This window comes from Sapajus apella, unplaced genomic scaffold (assembly GCF_009761245.1).
Source record: "Sapajus apella isolate SASKATOON/1434 unplaced genomic scaffold, GSC_monkey_1.0 scaffold12, whole genome shotgun sequence".
Classification (NCBI taxonomy): domain Eukaryota; kingdom Metazoa; phylum Chordata; class Mammalia; order Primates; family Cebidae; genus Sapajus; species Sapajus apella.
In genome coordinates this window covers 23,823,314-23,845,278 of record NW_022436952.1, presented here as the reverse complement: position 1 = coordinate 23,845,278, position 21,965 = coordinate 23,823,314, and the positions used below count along the sequence as shown (strand labels likewise).

General features: G+C 43.6%; 1 protein-coding gene and 1 pseudogene across 2 annotated transcripts in view; one reads left to right on the top strand and one right to left on the bottom strand.

Annotated features, from left to right (window-relative positions):
* STX8 (syntaxin 8) overlaps nt 1–21,965 on the bottom strand; it is a 314,660-nt gene that overhangs the window by 91,028 nt on the left and 201,667 nt on the right. The gene's annotated exons all lie outside the window — the stretch shown is intronic.
* LOC116553129 lies at nt 10,099–10,619 on the top strand (annotated as a pseudogene).

Here is a 21,965-nt window from a genome sequence, read left to right as displayed (position 1 = left end):
CTGCGATGAGGAAAGTGAAGAGCAGTTCCCTACTGGGAGCAGATAAGCCAGCAGACTTCCCACAGACAGCTCCTGTTACCGCTCAGCCAGCCCCGCCCCTTCCTCCTGCTCCCTTGGCCCTCCCCATCTGCTGAATAGGGCCTCCCTTCTGCTGCAAAGCTTCCATTCCCGTGGCGTCTTGGTTTGCATTTTTTGGTGAGAAATGTTGATTCCGGGTTAATACTGACATTAAAAAATACAAGCTTGGCCTAATTTTTAAAAATCAAGTTAATTAGGCCGGGCGCGGTGGCTCAAGCCTGTAATCCCAGCACTTTGGGAGGCCGAGGCGGGTGGATCACGAGGTCAAGAGATCGAGACCATCCTGGTCAACACGGTGAAACCCCGTCTCTACTAAAACTACAAAAAATTGGCTGGGCATGGTGGCGCGTGCCTGTAATCCCAGCTACTCAGGAGGGTGAGGCAGGAGAATTGCCTGAACCCAGGAGGCGGAGGTTGCGGTGAGCCGAGATCGCGCCATTGCACTCTAGTCTGGGTAACAAGAGCGAAACTCCGTCTCAAAACAAAACAAAACAAAACAAAACAAAACAAACAAAAAAACCAAAAATCAAGTTAATTTTCACACAGGTTCCCTTCACTTTAAAAAAAATTTCCTTTTGGTAAAAAAAGAATAAACAGGTTACATGGTACCAGGAATTGATTAGTGGCACAAAGCAACCACTTTTTTTTTTTTTTTTTTTTTTGAGACAGAGTTTAACTCTGTCGCCCAGATGGGAGTGCAGTGGTGTGGTCTCGGCTCACTGCAACCTCCACCTCCCAGGTTCAAGTGATTCTCCTGCCTCAGCCTCTCGAGCAGCTGGGACTACAGGTGCGAGCCACCACACCCGGCTAATTTTTGTATTTTTAGTAGAGACGGGGTTTCACCTTGATGGTCTTGATCTCTTGACCTTGTGATCCACCTACCTCAGCCTCCCAAAGTGCTGGGATACAGGCATGAGCCACTGGGCCCACCAAAAGCAACCACTTAGAGCAAAGTTAATCTAGTTTGCTCATCAGCCCAGGACTTTTACGGCTTAAGGACATGATGCTTCCTTGCATGTACCTGCAAATTTCACCTTTTAGGCTAAGGAGATGTTTTTCATTTGATTTGAGAAGGAAGAAGGGGTCAAGCCTGCAGAGGCTCCAGGTAAAATGCTGTAGGTGGGCAGTCTGCCTTTAATACTAAACTTTTTTCTTTCTTTGCTCTCTTTCCACCACCCAGCCCTCCTCTGCTCAGTGGCCAGGCACCCTGAGACCCATGCTGCTGTCTATGGTCTGCCAAGATGCACAGTGCCACCTCATGTAGACCTGCTTGCCTGCCTCACCCACACCCCAACTCAGATCATAACATCACTTTCTCATCAAGGCTCCAGTTTCCTTACTATGGATGAATTCTTGGTGGTATTTTTAAAAATCAAGTTAAGTTACTCTAAAAGGTGACTTTCTACTATCTCACACACAACACAGCCAGCTTTGCATCTGGATTAGTGATTTTGTTGGCTTAAACCCTTGGTCATAACTTGGCAGCCAGGGAGCCAAGTTCGATTTGCAGTTATGTTTTGACCCGGTCAGTGTTTTTTTTTTTGTTTGTTTGTTTGTTTTTTGAGATGGAGTCTTGCTCTGTCACCAGGCTGGAGTGCAGTGACATGATCTCGGCTCACTGAAATCTCTGCCTCCTGGGTTCAAGCGATTACCCTTCCTCAGACTCCCGAATAGCTGGGACTACAGGTACGAGCCACCACACCCAGCTAATTTTTGTATTTTTAGTAGAGATGGGGTTTCACCATGTTGGCCAGGATGGTCTCGCTCTCCTGACCTTGTGATCTGCCCGCCTCAGCTTCCCAAAGTGCCAGGATTATAAGCGTAAGCCACCTCACCATGCCTGGTCAGTGTTTTAAAAATTGGCAAAGTTGGCAAGGTGGCTCACACCTGTAGTCCCAGCACTTTGGGAGGCTGAGGCAGGCGGATCACCTGAGGTCGGGGGTTCAAGACCAGCCTGACCAGCACTGAAAAACCCCATCTGTACTAAAAATACAAAATTAGCCAGGCATGGTGGCGCATGCCTGTAATCCTAGCTACTTGGGAGGCTGAGGCAGGAGAATCACTTGAACCCGGGAGGCGGAGGTTGCAGTGAGCTGAGATTGTGCCATTGCACTCTAGGCTGGGCAACAAGAGCAAAACTCCATCTCAAAAAAAAAAAAAAAAGGAACTGCAAAGTTTGCACAAAATCATCTCTCTCTCTCAGCAGGTGATCTGCCATCCTGGGGTCAAAGTTTCATGGGGCAGCAGATGAGGGGCTGAAGAGCAAGCTCCCTGTGGGCTCTAGTTCACAGGGGCACCTACCACTCCTGACTGTCATATCCTTGGTCTGTATCTCTCATTTTCTTTTTCCTTTCTCTCTCTCTCTCTCTTTTTTTTTTTTGACATTGAGTTTTGTTTTTGTTACCCAGGTTGGAGTGCAATGGCGCAATCTCAGCTTACTGAAATCTTTGTTCCCGGGTTCATGCGATTCTTCTGCCTCAGCCTCCCAAGTAGCTGGGATTACAAGTGTGTGCCACCATGCCCAGCTAATATTTGTACTTTTAGTAGAGACGGGGTTTTGCCACATTGGCTAGGCTGGTCTCAAACTCCTGACCTCAGGTGATCTGCCTGCCTTGGCCTCCCAAAGTGCTGGGATTACAGGTGTGAGCTCAGTCACATCTCTCATTTTCTTTCCCTAATCCTGACTGTCATTTGAATTTGTGACTTCTGGCTTAAATGACTCTCTAAATGTGAGCAGAATTAAATACTTTCACAAAAGTAGAGACAAAAGATATATATATTTTTAGATTTTTATTTTAGTTGACAGAGAATGTTCATATATATTTATGGGGTACAAGGTAATGTTTGTTTGTTTGTTTTGAGGCAGAGTTTCATTCTTGTTGCCCAGGCTGGAGTGCAATGGCCAATCTCTGCTCACAGCAACCTCCGCCTCCTGGGTTCAAGTGATTCTCCTGCCTCAGCCTCCCAAGTAGCTGGGATTATAGGCATGCACCACCATACCTGGCTAATTTTGTATTTTTTTTTTTTTTTTTTTTTTTTTTTTGAGACGGAGTTTTTGCTTTTGTTTCCCCGGCTGGGGTGCAATGGCGCGATCTCGGCTCACCGCAACCTCCGTCTCCTGGGTTCAGGCAATTCTCCTGCCTCGGCCTCCTGGGTAGCTGGGATTACAGGCACGCGCCACCATGCCCAGCCAATTTTTTTTGTATTTTTAGTAGAGACGGGGTTTCACCATATTGACCAGGATGGTCTCGATCTCTTGACCTCGTGATCCACCCGCCTCGGCCTCCCAAAGTGCTGGGATTACAGGCTTGAGCCACCGCGCCCGGCCCTAATTTTGTATTCTTAAAAGAGAGGGGGTTTCTCCACATTGGCCAGGCTGGTCTCAAACTCCTGACCTCAGGTCATCCGCCTGCCTGGCCTCCCAAAATAGTGGGATTATAGGCATGAGCCACTGCGCCAGGTCTGGGGTACAAGGTAATGTTTTGATATCTACACACATTGTGGAATGATTATACCAAGCTAATTAACATATCCCTTATCTCACATACTTATCAATTTTTTTTGTCATGAGAATATTTAAAATCTGTTCTTTTAGCTACTTTGAAATACAGTTGAGTATCCCTTATCCGAAATGCTTGGGACCAGAAATGTTTTGAAATTTCGATATTGGAATATTTGCATTCTACCTCCTGATTATGCATTCTTTTTTTTTTCCTTTTTCTTTTCTTTTTTTTTTTGAGATGAAGTTTTGCTCTTATTGCCCAGGCTGGAGTGCAATGGCATGGTCTCAGCTCACTGCAACCTCTGCCTCCCGGGTTCAAGTGATTCTCCTGCCTCAGCCTCCAGAGTAGCTGGGGTATACAGGCCTGCCATCACGCCCAGCTAATTTTTGTATTTTTTGTAGAGACTGGGTTTCGCCATGTTGGCCAGACTGGTTTTGAGCTCCTAACCTCAGGTGATCCACCTGCCTGGGCCTCCGAAAGTGGTGGGATTATAGGCATGAGCCACCGTGCCCAGCCGGTCCCTGACTATTAAGACCAGGAAGAGTAATCGTAGTACAGGAAAACAGTTTCCATACAGTAACACAGATGGCATTCTCAACAGGGGATATCTCTTCTTTGCCTTTCAGTATTACTCTTGGCTCCTTTTCTTCCTCTCTCATCTTTTAAATTTCCTCTCTTTCATGTCTCTGTCTATCCCTCCTCATTTCTCTCCCCTGGACTGAACCAAATATTACCACAGGAGCACACATCTTACAGCACTCTGCCTGTCCATCCCACTTAACCTCAATCCTCAGCACTCTGGTGTGTCATGGAAAATTAAGAACATTTGAGAAGTGCTATGGAAAGCAAAAGTTTAGCAAGCAATGACCACAAACCACTAACCCTGACCACATCTGGTCACTGTTCTTGACAAAACTCAAAAACTTTATCCAACACTCAATGGGGGGCCCCCTCTAGCTTATGCAGGTCTGAGGGTTGATTTCACATGCATCCAAATAAACTATTTTAGGAAAAAGAAAACAAACTCAGAAGCCAGGAGGCCAGGAAGCAAAGAGACTCCCTAGAGCTTCTAACTTGCTGACTGGCCACAGTGACACCATAGGCATGGCCACATTGAATCAGGTCCAATGTTCTTGCCACTTTTATGGTCATGCCAGTTTCATGACAGTGACACGAAGAGATGTACTCAAAGAAATGCCTCTCCTAGCCGGTCATGGGGGCTCACGCCTGTAATCCCAGCACTTTGGGAGGCCCAGGTGGGCAGATAACTTGAGGTTGAAAGTTCAAGACCAACCTGACCAACATGGAGAAACCCCGTCTCTACTAAAAATAAAAAAATTAGCCAGGCGTGGTGGTACGTGCCTGTAATACCAACTACTTGGGAGGCTAAGGCATGAGAATCACTTGAACCCAGGTGGCGGAAGTTGTGGTGAGCGAAGATCACACAATTACACTCCAGCCTGGGCAACATGAGAGAAACTTCGTCTCAAAAAAACAAACAAACAAAAAAGAAATGCCTCTCCTTGTCAGCACCTTCAGAAGTCAGATGTACCCCCAACAACTAGTTTACTTTAATAACCCATTGCCATTCCACATAAAACTGTTTTGAATCTTATACGCCTGGAAGCCCTTGGCCTTCCCAAATTGCCTGGGCTGCTCCATACCTTAAAGCTCCTAGAGAAATGGCTCTTTATGAAAAGCAGTACTTGTTTATAATGGAGTAGTTATATATGGAAACTTTCCTCCTTTGTAAAAATAAACTGCAAAATACATAACAAAAATTACCATCTTAACAATTTGAAAGTATAAATTCACTGGCAAAATACACTCACAATGTTGTGCAACTATCACTACTACTTACCCCAGAACTTTTCATCACCCCAGAAGGAAACCTCATACCCGTTACACAGTCTCTCTCCATTTCTCCCAACTCCCCAGCTCCCGGCAATCACGAATCAGCTTTTTGTCTCTACAGATTTGCCTACTCTGGACATTTCATATAAATTAAATAATGCGATATATAGCTTTTTGTATCTGGCTTCTTTCACTTGGCATAATGTTTCAAGGTTCATTTATACTTTACCTTTTTTTTTTTTTTTTTTTGGTTACAGAGTCTTGCTTTGTCACCCAGGCTGAAGTTCAGTGGCATGATCTCAGCTCACTGCAACCACCGCCTCCTGGGTTCAATCAATTCTCTTGCCTCAGCCTCCTGAGTAGCTGACATTATAGGCGCACCACACTTAGCTAATGTTTTTTGTATTTTTAGTAGAGATGGGGTTTCACCATGTTGGTCAGGCAGGTCTTGAACTCCTGATCATGTGATCTGCCTGCCTTGGCTTCCCAAAGATTGTACTTTAGCATGTATCACTACTTCATTCCTTTTTTGGGGTTGAGTAATATTCCATTGCATGGTGTGTGTGGAGGCTTTTGTGAAATAAATAATGGTGGCTGGGTAGTATGTAACTGCAAAGCTACTAGACTGAAGGAATGTATCCTGTGTGACAGGTAGTATTTTTTTTTTCTTTTCTTTCTTTTTTTTTTTTTTGAGACGGAGTTTCACTCATGTTACCCAGGTTGGAGTGCAATGGCGCGATCTCGGCTCACCACAACCTCCGCCTCCTGGGTTCAGGCAATTCTCCTGCCTCAGCCTCCTGAGCAGCTGGGATTACATCTTTTCTTTTTTTTTAGATGGAGTTTTACTCTTGGTGCCCAAGCTGGAGTGCAATGGTGCAATCTCAGCTCACTGCGACCTCTGCTTCCCGGATTCAAGTGATTCTCCTGCCTCAATCTCCCGAGTAGCTGGGATTACAGGCACGTACCACTATGCCCAGCAAATCTTTTGTATTTTTAGTAAAAATGTGGTTTCACCATGTTAGCCAGGCTGGTCTCAAACTCCTGATTTCAGATGATCCACCTGCTTCAGCCTCCCAAAATGCTGGGATTACAGGTGTGAGCCACCGCATCTGGCCGGGATTTCTTTTTAATGGCCCTAGGCATATGAACCTTGTAGAATATGGGAGCCATTCCAAGTATAAACAATCCAAACCATTCATAATTTAACAAACTTTCTATCCCTATTGAAATTTCATCTTTGCAAACTGAGAATTACTTTAAAAAAATTTGAAGGCTCAGAAAATCCTCACCTACATCATTTCAATTGCCTTTCAAATAAATCCAATTCAAAGGCACTCATTTGCTAGTTGCTGGAATCAGAATTACAAGATAGAGTCCCTGTACTCAAGAATCTCAAGGTCTAGCAAGAAGATAAACATCCAAACAATTTCACCACACTGTGACAACTCTCAGGATGTAAATCTAAACTGTAAGCACTCAAGTTCACAAAGTTTTCCAGCTGAGGGGGCTTACGCAAGCTTAATATATGGGTCAGAAATGCTTTGGTTTGGCTTCTTACCTTGAATGATGTGGAGAAAAGCTTATATGTTAGTCCTCCCTTATCCGTGAAGGACATGTTCCAAGACCCCCAATGGATGCCCGAAACCAGGGATAGGACTGGCTCTGCAAATACTAAGTTTTCTCCTATACATACATACCTATGATAAAGTTAATTTTTTGAGACTAAGTTTTGTTCTTATTGTGATCTCAGCTCACTATAACCTCTGCACCCGGGTTCAAGTGATTCTCCTGCCTCAGCCTCCTGAGTGGCTGGGATTACAAGTGTCCACTACCATTCCTGGCTGATTTTTGTATTTTTAGTAGGGATGGGTTTTCACCATGTTGTCCAGGCTGGTCTTGAACTCCTGACCTCGGGTGATCTGCCCGTCTCGGCCTCCCAAAGTGCTGAAATTACAGACGTAAGGTAAGACACCATGCCCAGCCAATAAATTTCTTTTTTTTTTTTTTGACATGGTGTTTTGCTCTTGTTGCCCAGGTTGGAGTGCAGTGGGGTGATCTCAGCTCACTGCAACCTCTGCCTCCTTGGTTTAAGAGATTTTCCTACCTCAGCCTCCTGAGTAACTGAAATTACAAGTGCCCACAACCACGCCCGGCTAATTTTTTGTATTTTTAATAGAGATGGGGTTTCACCATGTTGGCCAGGCTGGTCTCAAACTCCTGACTTCAGGCGATCCTCCCACCTTGGCCTCCCAAAGTGCTAGGATTACAGGTCTGTGAGCCACCACACCAGGCTGATAAGTTAATTTCTAAGTTAGGCACAGTGAGAGATTAACAATCATAACATAATAAAATAGAACAATTATAACAATAAACTGTAATAAAAGTTATGTGAATGTGGTCTCTCTCTCAAAAGATCTGACTGTACTGTACTCACCCTTCTTCTTGCGATAATGTGAGGGGGTAAAATGCCTATGGGATGAGATGAAGTGAGATGAATGATGTGGGCAGTGTGACATTGCGTTAGGCAACTGTTGACCTTCTGGTGATATGTCAGAAGCAAGATCATCTGCTTGGAGTGATCCTGAATCACTGAGCCATGATGATGGCCATAGCTGGATGTGAGGGGCAGATCATGGTGATGACTAATGATCGGGCTGTGTATACAACATGGATATGCTGGACAAGGGGATGATTCATGTCCAGGGTGGGATGGAGTGGGATGGCGTGAGATTTCATCACACTTCTCAGAACAGCATGCAATTTAAAACTTATGAATTGTTTGTTTCTGGAATTTTCCATTTAATATTTTTGGACTGACTGTGGTAGACCACAGGTAACTGAAACTATGGAAAGCAAGAACATGGATAAGGGGGAACTACTGTAATGAGACCAGTTGGTAATGCTTTCCTGAGTATCTGGGCTCTTATGATTGACCCTAGAAGTTAGCATCTATCATATTTGCCTAAAGCAACATCTTGCTCACACTAAAGTGTTTTTTTTTTATTTTGTTTTGTTTTTTTGAGACAGAGTCTCACTCTGTTGCCCAGACTGGAGTACAGTGGCGCGATCTTGGCTCACTGCAACCTCCATCTCCCAGGTTCAAGCAATTCTCCTGGCTCAGCCTCCGGAGTAGCTGGGATTACAGATGCCTGCCACCATGCCTGGCTAATTCTGGTTTTTTTAGTAGAGATGGGGCTTCATCATGTTGGCCAGGCTGGTCTTGAATGCCTGACCTCGGGTGATCCACCCACCTCAGCCTCCCAAAGTGCTGGGATTACAGGCGTGAGCCACCATGCCCAGCCTAAAATGTTTTTATCTTTTAAAATCTTCCTATTGTTCTAGATGAGATATGGAAGAGCTGATTGGTGGCAGACCTAGAAAGAAATTTCATCAGGTATTCCTTCACTCCTTAGACATATTAAACACATTAAAATGTGAGCTAAGGCACTAACCCATGGGCAACTTCACTGCCTATACTTTCTACCCTTTTTACTCTCCAACTCTTTATCCTGAAAGATTTCAAACTGACAGAAAAGCAGAAAAGATAATATAATGAACACCTAAATAGGCCAACATCGAATGGTGAATGAATGTTTTTAATGTGGTTATATTTAATAATAACATAATGTATTTATTTTCTCTGTATATTAATGTGTGTGTGTTTTGCTGAAACTATGGAAAGTATGCTGCAAACATATGATTAGTTGGTGCAAAATAATTGCGGTTTTTGGCACTTAAAAGTAATGGCAAAAACCGCACCTTACTTTTGCACCAACCTAATGCTTCATTTATAAAAACTTAAACATGCATTTCTTAAGGACAAGGATATTCTCCAACAAAATCATCTTTTTTTTTTAAAGATGGAGTCTCGCTCTCTCACCCAGGCTGCAGTGCAGTGACACAATCTTGGCTCACTGCAACTTCTGCCTCCCAGGTACAAGCAATTCTCCTGCCTCAGCCTCCAGAGCAGCTGGGACTACAGGCGTGAACCACCATACCCAGCGAATTTTTGTATTTTTAGTGGAGATGGGGTTTCACCATGTTGGCCAGGATGGTCTTGATCTTTTGACCTCATGATCCACCAGTCTTGGCTTCCCAAAGTGCTGGGATTACAGGTGTGAGCCACTGTGCCTGGCCACAAAATCATATTATTATTAATCTGAAGAATTTTAACACTGATACAACATTATCTAACACACAGTCCATATTCAAATGTCCCTCATTTATTCAATATTGTCCTTCTAGTTGTGTGTTTTTAAAATCTGGAATCCAGTCAAAACCAAAAACTGTATTTACTTGTCATGTCTCTTTAGTTTCCTTTCATCTACAATTGCTCTATCCTTTTTCTTTCCTTCATGACACTGACATTTTCCTTGTGTCACAGGTCATCCATCAATCTGAACTACTCTTATTGTGTCTATTGATTTCATTCAAGTTAACATTTTTGGTGTAAATACAGTAGGTTATGGTGTGTTAATTCCCCTGCATCAAACTTGGAGCAGTATACCTTGCCCTATAATCTCAGCACTTTGGGAGGTCAACTTGGGAGGAATCACTTGAGCCCAGGATTTCAAGACCAGCCTGGGCAACATGGTAAGACCCCATCTCTACAAAAAATATGAAGAAGCTCTCTCTTTGCCATCTTTTCTCCTCCCACGGAGCGGCTGCCATGAAGGTTGAGCTGTGCAGTTTCAGCGAGTACAAGATCCACCCTGGACACAGGAGGCACCACGCCAGGACCGACAGGAAGGTTTTCCAGTTTCTTAATGCAAAATGCAAGTCAGCATTCCTTTCCAAGAGGAATCCTTGGCAGATAAACTGGACTGTCTTCTACAGAAGGAAGCGCAGAAACAGACAGTCGGAAGACATTCAAAAGAAAAGAACATGCCGAGCAGTCAAATTCCAGACAGCCATTACTGGAGCATCTCTTGCTGCTATAATGGCCAAGAGGAATCAGAAACCTGAAGTTAGAAAGGCTCAGCAAGAACAAGCTATCAGGGCTGCCAAGGAAGCAAAAAAGCCTAAGAGAACATCTAAAAAGACTCCAGTAGCTGCTGCTAAGCCACCTACAAAGGCAGCACCTAAGCAAAAGATTGTGAAGCCTCTCAAAGTTTCAGCTCCCCGAGTTGGTGGAAAACGCTAAGCTGGCAGATTAGATTTTTAAATAAAGATTGCATTATAAAATATATAATATATATAAAATTAGCTGGGCATGGTGGTGTGTGCTTGTAGTCCCAGCTACTTGGGAGGCTGAGGCAGGAGGATCTTTTGAGCCGGGGAGATGGAGACTTCAGTGAGCCATGATTATGCCACTGCACTCCAGCCCAGGTGACAGAGTGACACCCTCTCTAAAAAAAAAAAAAAAAAAAAAAACAACCTTGGAGCTTCATAATTCAGATTGTCATACTATTGGTCATGCTAAATTCAGCAGTTTTTTCAAGTATATTTCCTCCTTAATAATTAATAAATAATCTGTGTGATGATACTTCCAGACTGTGATTATCTTGCTTCCCGTATCTTTTCACCTAGTAGTTTCGGTATTGATTGACAATCTTGTAATTGGGTTTCACCATGTTGATCAGGCTGGTCTCAAACTCCGGACCTCAGGTGATCCGACCACCTCGGCCTCCCAAAGTGCTGGCATGAGCCACCCCGCCCAGCCTATTCATTACTTTTCTCATGGGCCACCTCTCCTTCCTTTCTTTTTTTTTTTTTTTTTTTTTTTTTTTTTTTTTTTTTCTGAGACGGAGTTTCGCTCTTGTTGCCCAGGCTGGAGTGCAATGGCGCGATCTCGGCTCACCACAACCTCCGCCTCCTGGGTTCAGGCAATTCTCCTGCCTCAGCCTCCTGAGTAGCTGGGATTACAGGCACGCACCACCATGCCCAGCTGATGTTTTGTATTTTTAGTAGAGACGGGGTTTCACCATGTTGACCAGGATGGTCTCGATCTCTTGACCTCGTGATCCACCCGCCTCAGCCTCCCAAAGTGCTGGGATTACAGGCTTGAGCCACCGCGTCCGGCTCCTTCCTTTCTTTTACAGAGAAAAAGAAAGGAAGTAGCTGAGGGGTATAAGCCAACTTAACTAGAAGACATTAAGTTCAGTTGTTCTACATTTGTTCACATCTAAAATTACTTAATACGTAGGTGGTAGGTCCATTTGTCAAGTAGTAGAAATAGCATTGTTCCTTCCAGTAGCTCAGTGTGATAATACTGTTTCTTCTATTAAAACAATGTCTGCACTTTGGGGTTTGCAGAAATTCACACTGTTTGGCATGACTCGAAGAATGGCTCTAACCAAACAGTCCTTTAGAATGAATAAAAACCTTTTTCAGCTCAACAGGTCCATGAAGAACCTAATAATGCTGAAAGAGACATCAAAGGTTGGAAAAACATCTCAGATGGTTGTCAGTGAAATATCTGTAGCGCATCTCAGTGGTGTCCATGTAAGCAGCCTAGATGCCAGGTGCTACCTGGTGTCTCCCAGCTCCACACCTGCCCGTCTCTGCTCAGTCATGCTGGATCTTGGAGTCTGTGAACTACTCTACCCAGACTCCTCTGCCAGCTGGCTTCCTGTTATGTTCTGCCAAAATCAGGCACTGTCAGGAATTCAGAAAGCAAGAAGAAGGGTGATAGCTGTTCTTCCTCCTCTCTTTCCCCATGTGCTTCTGGCAGTGTCTCTGCAAGTGTCTGTATTGTAACCTGAGTGTTCCCCATGGCAGTGGCAGTCTTTCTTTGGCAGTTCCAGAACCAGCAAGGCAGCTCTGCTTCTGCTCCAGCCCAGGGGCCAGGTCCTAGGCATTTCCAGAACCTGCTGAGCACAGTCATCCCAGGAGTACTGTGGCATGCAGCAGCACTTTTGCACCTTTGTTCTCCTTGGCTTAAGGGTGGCAGCTGCTTCACTCAGTGGCTAATTTCTAGATTGCCTCACCTTCCCCTTTTCAGTCTCTCCATCTCCATCCTTTTAACAGTATTTTATTTTTTTTTTTGGAGATAAAATCCTGCTCTGTCGCCCAGATTGGCGTGCAGTGGCACAGTATCAGCTCACTGCAACCTCCGCCTCCTGGGTTCAAGTGATTCTCCTGCCTCAGCTTCCTGAGTAGCTGGGATTACAGGCACGTGCCACCACACCCGACTAATTTTTGTATTTTTAGTAGAGACGAGGTTTTGCCATGTTGACCAGGCTGGTTTCAAACTCCTGATCTCAGGCGATTCGTCCGCCTTGGCCTCCCCAAGTGACGGGATTACAGGCATGAGCCACTGCACCGGGCCCTTCTAACAGTATTCTAACAAGTTGTTAGCATTCATTCTTCTCTGAATGAAATACCTAGCATGGTTACTCTTTTTCCTTATTGGGTCCCAGCTAACAGAACCTCTCTGAGTGTTTTAAAAAGAAGAAGAAAAAAGACTGGCCAGGCATGGTGGCTCACGCCTGTAATCCCAGCACTGTGGGAAATCAAGGCGGGTGGATCATCTAAGCTCACAAGTTAGAGACCAGCCTGGCCTGCGGTTCTGTAGAAAACCCCATCTCGACAAAAAATACAAAAAGTAGCTGGGTATGGGGGTGCACACCTGTAGTCCCAGCTACTTGGGGGCGTTGAAGGTGAAGGATCTCTTATGCTCGGGAGATTGAGGCTGCAGGGAGCCGTGATCATGTCATTGCACTCCAGCCTAGGCAAAAGAGTGACACTCTGTCTCAAATAAACAGCAAAAAAAGAAATTACTCCAGAGGTCTTCATCATTTTTAGAAAGAGGGAAGGGCGCAATGACTCATGTATGGTTATGATTGCAAAAGTACAAACTGATTTCAATTGTTTTATCGATAAAGTCATACATCTCTAGAAGATGACAGTTTCTCTAATGTGAAGTCCCGAATTCAAGAGGATTTCCATCAGTTTCCAGAATAAGTAGCTAAGTGCACAACAGCCCTCTCTCTATAAAGTTTGACTGATATAAAAATAAGAAAACTGGTTTGTAGGTTGGGTATTGTGGCTCACAGCTGTAATCCCAGCACTTTGGGAGCCCTAGGCAGGCAGATCACAAGGTCAAGAGATCGAGACCATCTTGGCCAACACGGTGAAACCCTGTCTCCACTAAAAATATAAAATTAGCTGGGCCTGGTGGTGAGTGCCTGTAATCTCAGCTACTCAGTCGGCTGAGGCAGGAGAATTGCTTGAACCTGGGAGGAAGAGGTTGCAGTGAGGTGAGATTGCACCACTGCATTCCAGCCTGGCAACAGAGTGAGACTGTCTAAAAAAAAAAGGAAAGAAAATTGGTTTGCATGCTGCTAAGATGACCAAACACAAAAACATCTTTTAATAAGGAGGTGAAACGGACTTGGGAGAAGGCTGCTTCAGTCTTCAATATTCAGGCGCAGTGGCTCACACCTGTAAATCCCAGCACTTTGGGAGGCTGAGTTAGGTAGATTGCTTGAAACTGGTCGTTCAAGACAAGCCTAGGTAAGAAAGCGAGACTTCATCTCTACCAAAAATCTAAAAAATAAAAATTAGCTGGGCAGCGTGGTGCACGCCTGTAGTCCCAGCTATGGGGGAGGATCTCCAAGCCTCAAGCACTGCTCCTGATAGCTTAGCAGAGAAGTATGACCGTGCCACTGCACTCCAGCCAGGGCAACTGAGCGAGACCCTGTCTCTAAAAAGAAGGAAAAAAAGTCTTCAATTTTGCAAAAGGGCAGTCATGCTACACTACTCAGTTGTTAATTCACTGTCTTTGACACACTTTAAAAGGCATAATAGAAATGGCAAGAAAACAAATACAAAAAGGTATTTTTAAGAGAATGCGGCAGAGTAGATCATAAAGATATTATACAATAATATTTTTAAAATGCACTTCTTGGGACTATTCCTACGCTCTGCTATCTTCTATAACACACTTCCAGATGGCCCCGTGTTTGGTGACACATGAGGAGAGAAAGCGGCTGGCTAGGCCACACCAAGGAAACCGCAGGATGGCAGGGTGCTATGAATACTGGCTGAAGGGTTGGGTGTAGCTCGGGCATGAAGCCTTTAAAAGGCTTATTCTTGACCAAGATGATGAATAGAGACAATGGCAATCAAGGGAGGAAGACTAGAACTGAGAGGAAGCAGGAAAGGAGAGACTGGGGGAAAAGATTACAAAGAGAGAAGTGAGGAAGAGTACAGGGAACTCCAGGAAGCGCTCAACACCCCAGAGCGGGAGATGGGATTTAAGGATGGGAACATCATGCTTCTATCTGACTTGCTTACATGTAATAGTCCCCAGCTCCTTGGGGGCCAACAGTACTACATGGAAACATGGGTGGGATTATTTCCAGCATCCTCTTGCTGGAACTAAGGCTTTTTGGTTTTGTTTTGTTTTGAGATGGAGTCTTGTTCTGTTGCCCAGGCCAAAGAGGTCATCGAGTATGCTCAGCAGCTGGAGATGATCATCTGAGCCCACGGGGCACTGGGATGGGGCAGGGCATGCGTTATTTAAAACAGTTACAGCGCCGTTTCCTCCAATAATGGTGGACTGACGTTCTCAATAAATAAATAAAACATAAAAAATAAGAGAAGCAGACTCTCAATGGTAAGTAATTGTTTTTGAGAATTGAATGTGGCCTGAGAACAAACAATGGTTTGGAACAATCTTTGCCTGGGCTCTAGGTGTGGTGTTTAATTTTTGGTCTCTTCCTCTGATAGGTGTTTGTTGTTGTTGTTGTTTTGAGACAGAGTCTTGCTCTGCTGCCCAGGTTGGAACACAGTGGCACGATCTCGGCTCACTGCAACCTCCGCCTCCCAGGTTCAAGCAATTCTCCTGCCTCAGTTTCCCGAGTAGCTGGGGTTACAGGCGTGCGCCACCACACCTGGCTAATTTTTGTATTATTAGTAGAGACGGGATTTCACCATGTTGGTCAGGCTGGTTAACTTCTGACCTTGTGATCTGCCCGCCTCTGCCTCCCAAAGTGCTGGGATTACAGGTGTGAGACACCATGCCTGGTTGTGACTCTGGTTAATAAAATCTCAGGGAAAGGATCAAAAGCAATTTTATTTCTCTTTGGCAGGTACTGTTTCCAGGTTGATAAAGGAGCTTCACAGAGTAGCCTCATTCTGTGCTTTGGTAGGGACAGAGGATAGAGGGACAGGCGTGGGAGGAAGGTCGAAGAGCCCCTGAGGTGTCTTTTGTTCCGTATGTCAAAGGGCCATATTTTGAGGTATTGTTTCCCAAGCCTGACATATGGAACAGGATGGCATGATATTTTTAAGATACCAGGGAATTTTGGAAATTACACTATTTTAACCCTTCCATATTTTAATGGAAAGGGGGAACACCAAGTACTTATTCATTTTTTTTTTAAATTAAAAACTTTTTATTGTGGCAAAATACATATAATGTAAAATTAACCACCTTTTTTTTTTTTTTTTTTTTTTTCAGACAGAGTCTCACTCGGCCGCCCAGGCTGGAGTGTCGTGATGAAATCTCAGTTCACTGCAACTTCCACCTCCCGGTTCAAGCGATTCTCCTGTCTCACCCTCCCGAGTAGCTGAGATTACAGGCGCGTGCCACCACGCCTGGCTAATTTTTATACTTTTAGTATAGACGGGGTTTCCCATGTTGGCCGGGATGGTCTTGAACTCCTGACCTCAGGTGATCCACCTTCCTCGGCCTCCCCAAGTGCTGAGATTACAGTGTTGAGCTACCATCTCTACTATATTTACTCAGTTTTTAAAAAACCCTTTTTGGTTTTCCTTTCAGATAAGTAGCTTATACCCACCAAAATATCAGCAAAATGGTAAAAAATCATAGATTCCACACCTTCAAGAAAAACGATATTTATTATTGTAAAAAAAATAAGACTGTAGAAATTCAAAAGTCATTTTGAAAGCAATGACTCTTTTAAGCATCAAAACGAGAGGTACAGGCTGTTTTGGGCATGAGTCAAAGTGTCGCAGAACATTTGGAGGCTGCTCAGTAGTTATGTACCTCTCTCAAGGACAGCTGAGATGCATGCCTGACTGAGTCATGTCTGCACACCCAGCTCTCAACAATCAGTTCCAGAGCTGCAGAAAGTGAGATGCAATGAGACCTGAAGTGCCTGCAATGGGTCCCCGACAGCTGATACCCAACTTCAATACAAAGATCAATTTGCTGCTAATCCAGAGAAACTGACCTTTGTGTTCGGACTCACAGGCAGAAAAAGCCAACAGTGATTTAAAAATGAACCCCAAATCAATTATTCTAAGAAATTTAATGCTGGTTCAATGACTGAAAATTGTCATTGCCTGGCTCTGAAATAGAAAAGAAAGGTGAGCCAAAAATAAATACTGAGTCATTGGCAAGGTTCTGTTGGAGTCAATTAATGGATCCCTAGAGATGATGAAAAAAAAAAAAAATCTTTATTAATGCAACATCTGGAGTCAAGTTATTTAAAAGCTAATACCAGGGCTTATGCCACCAAATTTCTAAGGGACTTGGCAAAGGAGAATTTTCTATTTATTTTCTAAATACCACGGATTCCCTTAAATTATCCAGCCCCTCCTATTTCATTCACATACATGCAGCTTAAAGTGAGCATCTACTTCATTGGATTAAATAAGTCACGAGGGCAGATTCTCTGGACTGAAGGCCTTGCTTTGCAATTGAGCTGCCTTTCACATGGGCACCACCATGAAGTATGCTCCATGGTGAAAGAGCCGAAGAAGCAGGGATTTACTCATGGGCAGAACAATAAATGTGGGCAGCAGAGATGCTTTGTATAGAGTTACAAATTAATCCAGCAAGGTATTATTATTATTATTTATTTTTTTGACATGGAGTCTCGCTCTGTCACCCAGGTTGGAGTGCAATGGCAGGATCTTGGCTCACTGCAACCTCCACCTCCTGCGTTCAAGAGATTCTCCTGTCTCAGCCTCCCGAGCAGCTGGGACTACAGTCATGTGCCACCACACCCAGCTAATGTTTGTATTTTTAGTACAGACAGGGTTTCACCATGTTGGCCAGGCTGGTCTCAAACTCCTGACCTTGTGATCCAACCACCTCAGCCTCCCAAAGTGCTGGAATTACAGGTGTGAGCCAACTGTGCCCAGCCAGATATGATTATAATTTCTAAAAATATTACAATTCCATCTTTAATTCTGTTTACTTCCATTCAACTTTTAGCAGTGATTGTTTCTTGTAAGCAATGTTAGATGTCACAGCTAACATTAAAATAAAACTGCGTCTCATTCTCTGAGAACGCACCAGTAACTGGCAGGAGCTGGGTGCCTCTTAAATAGAGTGGCAAGCACTAGAAAATCAGGAATGTAATCTGATACTTGAATTTCTATTTAGACAATATCCAAAGAAGATAATCCACTTGTGATTAACTGTGACTTTAGTAAGCCCACAAACCACTCACACCTCCATTTGATTCATTTTATAGTCACAATTTTAGGAAGGAAAAGCATAAAATTGGTACACAAAACATAAATTTTAGGAAACTTATTCAAAAAATTGAAAGTGTTTACTAGGCTGGGCGAGGTGGCTCACGCCTGTAATCCCATCACTTTGGGAGGCCTAGTGGGTGGATCACTAGGTCAGGTGTTCCATACCAGCCTGGCCAACATGGTGAAGCTCTGTCTCTAAATAAATAAATAAATAAATAAATAAATAAATAAATAAATAGTGTCTCTAAACACTTTCAAACATGTAACTAGGCTGGACACAGTGGCTCATGGTTGTAATCCCAGCACCTTAGGAGGCCGAGGCAGGCAGATCGCTTGAGATCAGGAATTTGAGATCAGCCTGGCCAACATGGCAAAACCCAGCCTCTACTAAAAATACAAAAATTAGCTGGGTGTGGTGGCACACGCCTGTAATCCCATCTTCTTAGGAGGCTGAAGCATGAGTATTGCTTGAACCAGGAAAGTGGAGATTGTGGCGAGCTGAGATTGCACCACTGTACTCTAGTCTGTGTGACAGCGTAAGACGCTGTCTCAAAAAACAAATAAATATGTAACTAAAAACAGCCTCAGAGCTATAACGCCACTTGGGAGAAAAACATAAGGAATCTCTATCAATTACTTTTGAACACAGGACCCAGAAGTAGAGATTCTCTGTAACTCTATTCCTTTATTTTCATGTCCTAATACATACTAAAACCTGTATCTTCTCCTTATCTTCCATTAAAAATTCTCTCTTTCAGCCAGGTGCGGTGGCTCACTCCTAAAATCTCAGCACTTTGGGAGGCCAAGGCAGGCGGATCTCGAGGTCAAGGGATCAAGACCATCCTGGCCAACATGGTGAAACAATGTCTCTACTAAAAATACAAAAATTAGCTGGGTGTGGTGGCACCCACTTGTAATCCCAGCTACTCAGGAGGCTGAGGCAAGAGAAACACTTGAACCCTGGAGGCGGAGGCTGCAGTGAGCCAAGATTGTGCCACTGCACTCCAGCCTGGGCAACAGAGCGAGACTCCATCTCGAAAAAAAAAAATTTTTTTCTAGTTTTGTTCCACTGAGAAAAATTATATGTTTCCAGAAAAAAAAAATTCAAACAATACAATAATACAAAACATACTGAAGGTAAAGTTCCTATTCAGGTATGATTTAACTCTGCATGTATTTAACTTGGTGCTGGCTACCCTGTATGATAGGAGGGGAGAGCAAAGGTCTTGCCTATCACCCTAGCTCATAACTGATTTAGTGTATGTGCACATGTGTGTACAGGGTGGTGTTTAATTCTCTTCAGGGAAGTATGGAAAGAGGATGACAGAGTTGGATGGAACCTCGAAGACCATCCAGTGGCAAAATACACATAATATAAAATTAACCGTCTGAGGCCAGAGACCATTGATTTTACGCATAAAAAGGCATAAAGTGATTCTGCCTCTTCTCTCTCCACCCAGGCTTAGCCAGCTTTAGTAAATTCAGCCCCAACTGGAATCCAATTCTTCATTTTGTTTCAATTTACAAATATAAAAGAAAAATCTATACATAACTGGTGAGCACTTAACTATAATGAAAACTGATGAGTTAGGCTGGCTTCACAAAATGTATTGAGCAGGTATTGGGATTTTCTTTCTTCCATAAGTAGGTAGACAAATAGTGTCGGGAAAGCATAGTTTGAATATGCAAAACTAAGTCTGTCCCAGGAGAACTGACTATACTCCTAAACCCAGCCCTCATATGCTGGTTCCAGCAGGTGGGTGAAAACAGATGAATTAATTGGTAAGCAAACACTAACAGAAAACACGCACAAATGCGTACATCCGTAATATCATCAATCAAGGGCCACATGGTGTAATTATTATTCAATAAGAACACAAACCACTCTTAGAAATCATACCTTATCTTTCCAAACCACACCAAGCAAAAACAATAATCAAAAAGAAAGATTCTACTCTGTGATCATTTCTGACCCCTTGATGATAGCAAAAATCACTGCCTCCTAACAGATTATAAAGAGCGTGGAGGTCTCCGAGGTGGTCACGGTGATAGCTCTAAGACTGTCAGCTCTGAGGCTGTCAGCCCCTATCCATCACCTTCTATTATAAATGAAGGTTATCCAATTTTGCACTTCTCTCAAAGGCTTCAATTTGCCCGGATTAAGCTGAAGCACTGACATCTGAACTTACTGCTCCTATTCCCTCTCCCCAAATAAATGCTGTTAGCAGAAAAACCAGCTTTTCCACAATAGGAATGCAAAATCAAAGCAGACAACAGTGATGTGCTCACATATAAAAGACATTCTAACTATGAGACATTCTAAACTTCATGAGCCATCGCAGGGCACAGGATGGAGTGAATATTTCAGGGCGCCAAGAGAAAGAATGGTCAGTGAGTCACACCTTTTAGCTCCTGAAATGAGTATCGAGCAATTCTAACATACTCATCAAAGTGCCATAGTATTCTCTTAGATTACAGACGCAGGTCTACTAAGAGTTTTATACTATACCATTTCACTACTTAGTATATATTACCTTCACGATGGAGAAGTCATTTATCAAAAATACTCCAGATACGTCTGAGGAGGAGAAAAGTTCAAACTGATTGAAGAAGGCATGTTTAAAAAATAAGAGCAACCTGGGAGCCAAAGTGGCTGAGGCCTGTTGTCCTGGCACATGAAGAGGTGAGGCCAGGCATTTGAAGCCAACCTGGGCAATTGAGAAACCTCTTATCCATTAGAAAAAAAAAAAAGTTAAAAAAAAAAGGCCAGGTATGGTGGCTCATGCCTGTAATCACAGCACTTTGGGAGGCTGACGTGGGTGAATCATGAGGTCAGGAGTTCGAGACCAACCTGGCCAACATGGTGAAACCCCATCTCTAACTGAAAATACAAAAATTAGCTGGACATAGTGGCGCGGGCCTATAGTCCCAGCTACTCAGGAGGCTGAGGCAGAAGAATTGCTTGAACCTGGGAGGCAGAGGTTACAGTGAGCCAAGATTGTGCCACTGCACTCCAGCCTGAGCAACAGAGCGAGACCCCATCTCAAAATAAATAAATAAATAAGAGCAACTTAAGAGGAATCCGCATTATTTATCTTTGTAATAATGATAGCTAGATAGATATTTGCTATATTATTATTTATATATTTTTTTGAGATGGAGTTTCATACTTCTTGCCCAAGCTGTAGTGCAATGGTGTGATCTCGGCTTACTGCAATCTCTGCCTCCCAGGTTCAAGTGATTTCCTGCCTCAGACTTTGAGTAGCTGGGATTGCAGGTGCCCGCCACCACACCCGGCTAAATTTTTTTGTATTTTTAGTAGAGATGGGGTTTCACCACGTTGGCCAGGCTGGTCTCAAACTCTTGACCTCAGGTGATCCACCCACCTTGGCTTCCTAAAGAGCTGGGATTACAGGCACGAGCTACCATGCCCAGCTGATATTTTATATATTATTATACTATAACCCTGTGGGGGCTTCAGTTTATATAAATATGGTCAAAGTTACAGTCTTACACATTTTTCCGTACTAATAAATAGACTTCATTATTATTTTAAATGACTACATAATTGTGACGAAGAACCAGAAATAGGATGAGATGAAAAAGTAAGGAAGAGAGAAGAGTCCAGAGTTAGAACAAACAGGACTGGTGGCTGCCTAGATAGCTATGAGATATCCCAAACTAGTACAGGCTGCCTAGATAGCTATGAGATATCCCAAACTAGTACAGGCTGCCTAGATAGCTATGAGATATCCCAAACTAGTACACTGTGACATGTTTTATTTGGCCCATATGGTATTTTTTTTTAAATGTGAATTTATTGTCAACATTAAAATATTGGGACATTTCACTTAGAGATCCAGATTTCAGGCTTCTCTTAAAACAAATAAACAGATGATGTAGGAACTCTCAGCTTGCATTCCCACTCGTTAAAAATCTGCTGTTGATGGCTCTAGTTTGCCACTGGAGATGATCAATTGCCCACTTAGTGCATGAAGACTTCTCTGTCTGGCCTGGAAGGCATGTGAAGAGACGAAGGAAGTTTTGGGCCGGAAAAACTAGGAAGCGTGGAAGAGGAAGCTTATTTCGGGATTAAAAAAAATATGTAGAGTGGAAAGGTCGTTGCAGGCG